Raw genomic sequence first — 6000 nt, forward strand, 5'->3', positions numbered from 1 at the left:
TTAAAAAAGAGGAGAATGTAAGTGTTGTGAGCTTAGATGTGTAACCTGAGTACATGGAAGTCTCAGTGGCAATTACTGGGAGTGTTGATCTGCTTCCATAGTGCTCTCTCAAATCCCAGTTGCTGGAAGGGTGCAATCCTATTACACTGCAAGATAAATACCTCCAAAGGCTGGCAGCTGACACCCTCACTGCCATATTGATCCCTGTGTACACAGGCACTGAGCTCAGCAGCTCTTAAAGCTCCACTTAAACCCACAGGACATTTATGTGTGTTTAAGTGTCCCAGTTTATGGGCTGGTCCTAGAGGAATTCTCTCTGCAAATAGCCAGGTTAGTAAAGAACAAGCAGACACTGCCAGTGCAGAAGAGTCCCAAGTCAAGGATTTAAGTGGGTGACAGGGAGCACAGAGCAGCACTGCCTGGCTTGTGATTGTGTTTGACTTTGAAAGCACTGGACAGGTGGAAGGCCTTGTCTGAGCCAGAGGTGAAGACACAGGACGTGAAGTGGTGGGAGCGGATCGATGGGCTGAAAGACAACAAAGTCACTCTGCCCTCAGAGATTCTCCTGAGGCCTTTAACCTCAGCATTATGACAGCTCCAAGATAAACTGGATGAACCCTTCAGACTGGTTTGTTGCCCTGTCCTCCAGCAACTGAGCTGGAATCATTAAACACCATCACCACCAGCAGCCTGATGTTGCCCTAGCTGCTAGTTTTCTGATAGCTCAGGAGGTTCTTAGTCTTTTATATACCCACAAAGGTCTGAACTGTCTGCAGGAATGTGTTGGATTCATTAAACCTAACATCCTTCCAGTCTGGGGGATCTTCTGCCCCCTTCCTTGTCCTGGAGGGGATTTCTGGTGCTGGCAGGTACTGAGATGGGTGAGAAGGGGGTCTGCAAAGCCAAAGAAACAGGTCCCTGCTGCTGGGCAGGGGCTGCAGTGAGGAGAGCTGGTGTCAAACCATGCACATTACCAATGAAGATGTGTCCTTTGTTGGGGGGTGAGGCAAAGTTACATCCTTCTTGTCTTTGAGATGTTTTTACTCCCAGCTATAAATTCATTAACTTCTCTCATGGAAAATGCACAAAGTGACTTTAATTAGCTCTTGTCCTTCACTCATTTCACAAGCAAGCAACAAACCGTCCCAAGCTTCTGCTGGATGTTTGCCATTTCTGGTCTGTATTGCTCCTATTTCCGTAAAACTCCGGGTGGTCTTTATCTCTTCAAGCACAGCACTGCCTGTCCCAGCCCAAAGCTGCACCCCGGGAATCCGGTGGGGCAGCGTCGAAGCCTTCTCCTCCCTTCCTTTGCTGCGTTCAGCTCTGGCAGTAGGTGTCAGCAGAAGCCAAACGAGGGAACCTTCTACTGATTCCCGGCACTGCCTTAGTGCTGAAGGCTCAGCTACTTTGTCTTCTATCTGACTAATCAAATAAAGAGAGCCAGAGGGTCCAGCTGCCGAACGTCCTAGGGCAAGGTGGGGACCGGTCTCTTCTCCCAAGGAAAAGGGACCGGACAAGAGGAAACAGCCTCACGTTGCACCAGGGGAAGTTTAAGTTGCCCATGAAGAAGAATTTCTTGCCCTTGAGGATTGTCAAGGCATGGCCCAGGCTGCCCAGGGCAGTGGTGGAGTCCCCATCCCTGGAGGGGATTCCAGGCCGTAGCGTTGTGGTGCTGAGGGACAAGGCTTTGGAGTGCTTGGAGGAGAGCAGAGGAGCCACCTAATCTGACACCTCTTTCCTCACAGGCTCTCACTTTCTATCATCTTTCTTTACTGAGATCCTGACTCCTGCTCCCAGCCCATGAGGACATCCATTCTCCCTCTCACAGCTATGTTCTTTTTCCCAGAGCAGCTTGTTCTCCTCCCCGGTGGTTCACAGGCTTGGTGCAACCAGGCCCCAGCTCAGGCTGTGCCTGCTGCCAGCTGCCTTTTGCCTTACCTGTGACGCTCAGGCTCTGACTCCTTCCCAGGGCTTTGCTTTTGCAGCACATGACTCAGGTTGTGATTCACTGTGTGCCCCAAACCTCCCTGAAGATTGTTTCCAATAAATGTGCTCCCTTGTCTCATGACTATATATGGGACTAAGGGATTGTCTGTGCCCCTTTCCAATCCCATTTCTTTCCCAGCTCTTCAAGGTGATTGTGAGATATAAAATTCTGCCTCTGAGTGCCCGCAACTCTGTTAGCTTAGTGTGTCCCATAAGTTTAATCATCTTGCAGATAACTGGTGAGGAGGCTGAGGACAGAAGCCTGTGTGACCCCATCTGGATTGCTTGCCCAGTGTGGTGGTGCCCAGCTGCTCTGCATATGCCCTGCTTACATAAGCCTGTGCTAATCCGGCAGCACAGCAGTGTCTGGCCAGCACGTTCCCTGCTGCCTGGGCTGGGACCTGCTGGGGGAGGACACTCAAACCCACACACCCACCACATCACTCCTTCTCACCCCTGTGGCCTGTTCTCACTGAGAGAAAGCAGGTGACCATACTGGGCTGGCACTGTCTCCATTCCTCACAGTCCTTGTGCTTTGTCCTCCTTATACCCCTGAACTGTGCCTTGCTTTCTGCTGGGGACCCCTGGGGGTCCTGACCTTATTGTTTTCTCTTTGGGAGTTTGATTTACTTTATTCTTTTTTTGCTTCTTTTTTGGTTTTGGGGTCACTGCCATTTTTTAACCAAGGTGATTTTTCTGCCCTTTCTGACTCCCTGGCCACAGGTAACCTCTGACTTTTGCAGAATGACTTCTGGCTTTGACTTTCTTCCCATGAGATCTTCCCCAGCAATGTGGAGAGTTTCCAGGGTGCTTCATTAAAGCCCATTGTCTTTCTTTATCTCTCTTGTCATTTCATGAGCAGTTGTGCAACTCATTTGCTGCTTTTGTTCACTCAGCTCAGCTTGCTCAGACTCAGATCTGGAAAGCCATCTTTACATCCTCTGTATCAACAGAATCTCCCTCAAGCTTTCTGCTTGTTAGCCAACTTCCTCCCACTGTCCTCATTTACCAGCAGATTTCAGTAGTGAACTTGGTGGTAATGAAGGACCTTAGCAGGGGTTTATTTGAAATCCTCCCCTTAAATGACACCCCCTCCCTTCTGCAGTACTCTCTAGTAAAGCCATAGCATACTGAGATCATTTCTCTTTTTCTTTCCCCCCCATGCCATTGCAGTTATTTGAGCTCCTGAGGAGTTCTAGACCTCAGAAGAGGATTCATCTTCTCAAGGTGCAAAGCACAGTTTCCTGCCAGTCTCCAGCACACAAAGTTCTTCTGTATCAGAGTGTGTCTTGTGAACTGCCTTACCATGTCAAGAGGCGAGACTTGGCAGGTGTAAGCTTTACTGACCCCTCCACTTCACTTGGAAATGGGGAGCTTTGCTTCCTCACAGCCTTCTGCTCCTGCCTGCCCCAAAGCCTTCTTCTCTTTCAAAGCCTTTAACCCCAGTTCCTGTACTGAGACAAACCAGAACATCTCCATCCCTTTCTGCAAGGTTTTGAGAGGTTCTTTCTGGGAAAGCTGTTGCCTCATCTTTGGTACTTCCTGATCACTGATGGGAAACATCTGAGGCAGGAACTTTCTTGTTCCCCAAAACAACAACCACAGCTGGAATGAGAACTAAAAGAGAGAAGGAACAACCCCCCCCACACACTTCATTCAGTAAATCTCTCTCCTAAGCAGGATGTCTCCTTACACTGAAGCTTTGGTGAAGTTCATTCCATTTCAGCTTCATGGAGACTCTCTCTCTTATATCATGTGATGGAGGGTTTTTTTCCTGCACCACTTAGATGTAATCCCAGCTTGCTCTATAAAACCATTTTAAGATGCAAAAGTAGAGTTGGAGTTTGACTTAGGGCCTCTCACTGAAGTGCTAGGGCCCCTAACATCTCCTTAGTTATTATGTGTTGCAGTGAGCAAGATAACTGTTCATCCTCTGCTGTAAGATGACTGCATGTCTCCTGTTTTGTTTCCTGTATCCTTTGGTGGTCCCTTTGGAGGGTACCCAGACAGAATCATTCTGTAGCCCCTTGCCAAACATGCCTTAATTACTTATTTATTTTCCCCTCCTTGTGCCTTTTTGTAGAGAAATAGCTTCTAATTCTTGGCTGGGTGTCTGAGAAGTAGCTTCATTCTTGTTAAAGCAGTTTCTTACAGCTGTGAAGCATACCCTGCCCTCCATCCCTGGAGTTAATTCTACTTGCAGAGGAGATGCTGCAGCCAGTGTGAGCAGTGCCTCACATGACACACCGTGCACAGCAGCAGGATGCTGAGTGCAAAGCCTGAGCTCTGCTTTGTCTGCAGAAATACATCAGGCTGGTGGTGTGAATGGGTGAGCTTACAGCGTGCCCAGGAACAAAAGCTGCAGGGCACTGAACCTTCTGGTCTAATTAACCTTCAGCTTTATACAGAACAAACTTAAATGCTGAATAATCCCACAGCAGCTGAGTAAGAGGAGATGATAAAAGAGTAACAACTTGATGCTTCAGGAGGAGGGAGAGGAAATGAAGCGTCTCTCCCAGCAGCCTAGACAGAGGATCCTGTGCTCAGCTTCTGCTCTCTCACATTTCAGGACAAGAAACGAAAGCTGCTCCTCACTAGGGGCAAAGAGGCAGTGCTCACACGCCCTGAAATACCACCCACGGACTTGGGCACGCTTCCTCCCACTCAGCTCAGCGGTGTGGTCTTGCCTCATGAGCACAGTCAGTGGCAGCTGAGTGTCCTGTCACAACAAGCCTTCCTCACCACGGAGCCACTGAGTTATCTCCTCGCTGGGACGTGGCTGTGGGGGATACAACTCGCCTGAGCGTGTCCTGTCAGGAGTGCTGAGCAGATGATCTTTGGAGAGAGGCCACCTGCCACAGCCTTCAAAACTTCCTCAACTTCTTTTATTCCCCTTGTCCTTACTCTCTTTCTTCTCTCCCAGCTTTGGCTCACAGCCCATGGCACTAGGAAGCTGTCTGCCGGTCCACATCAGATAATGACCCTACGTGGCTGCCACTTTCCCTTCTGCACTTAGGCAGCTTCTTGATGTGGGAGGAGGTGAAAGTAGGCTGTATGGAGGCAGAGTTGCCATGGGGAAGAAGAGCAAAGGGAAGAAAGGTGGAGACATGCAAATCGGTGAAGCAACAAAGAGAATGAGAGAAGGAACAGTGAGAAGCAGAGTGGTGGCCTCAGAGGAGATGTTCTCTTGGAGACATTCGAGGTCAAAGTTGATGGGGCCCTGAGCAGCCTGATCTAGTTGGAAATGTCCCTGCTGACTGCAGGGGAAATGGACAAGATGACTTTCAAGAGTCCCTTCCAGTCTGATACAAGCTGTGGTTCTATGATTCTGTGTGATCTTGGTGATTTGATCTCCCCCAGTAAGGAGAATACATCATCTGCACAGCTCCTCCGTGACTGCACAAAGGTTACCCTGACCTCAGTCAGCACCAGCCTGCTGATGCAGTCCTGTTATGCTTTAAAAGCAGGAGGTCATCCTCACCTGTTTGCCCCCATTTTCTCTTTCTGCATTGCTTCTGGGTGAGCTGTTCAGACCTTGACCTGTGTGTGGCCACACAGCCAAGCCTGTCTGCAAAGGGCCTGTGTAGGGACAGCAAACAAGCTAGGGAGCAAACAGAGGATGGAGGAAATGAGGCTCATCTCTTGGCTGTGTTTGCTCAGCAGCAGGGCTAAGAACAACCTTTGAGAGATTCTCTGGGTTTAGTGCTTCCTAGGGGAGCGTGAGGGACCTTGAGCCTGCACTTATGTCCTCGTGGGGAAACACCAGAGCAAGAGGAAAACAAGAGGATGAAAGAAGAGAAAAAGCTGACTGGAGGAAAACCAAATTGTCCTCTTTTTTGGGAGAGGATTTAACCTTGGGTGAAGTTTGCTTATACTGAAGGGGAGTTGGTTGAGACCCTTAGGTTCTGTGCTGTGGCTGTGCAGGAGTGTGACAGCTCAAGCAGCCTCAGCAGAGTCTGTAGGGGAGAGAAGTGAATTTGAGGAAAGTGTGGAGTTGCAGACACCCAGGGGCTG

This window comes from Melanerpes formicivorus, unplaced genomic scaffold, assembly GCF_026170545.1.
Source record: "Melanerpes formicivorus ecotype bairdi unplaced genomic scaffold, bMelFor1.0.p_v2 SCAF_65, whole genome shotgun sequence".
In the NCBI taxonomy this organism is placed as follows: domain Eukaryota; kingdom Metazoa; phylum Chordata; class Aves; order Piciformes; family Picidae; genus Melanerpes; species Melanerpes formicivorus.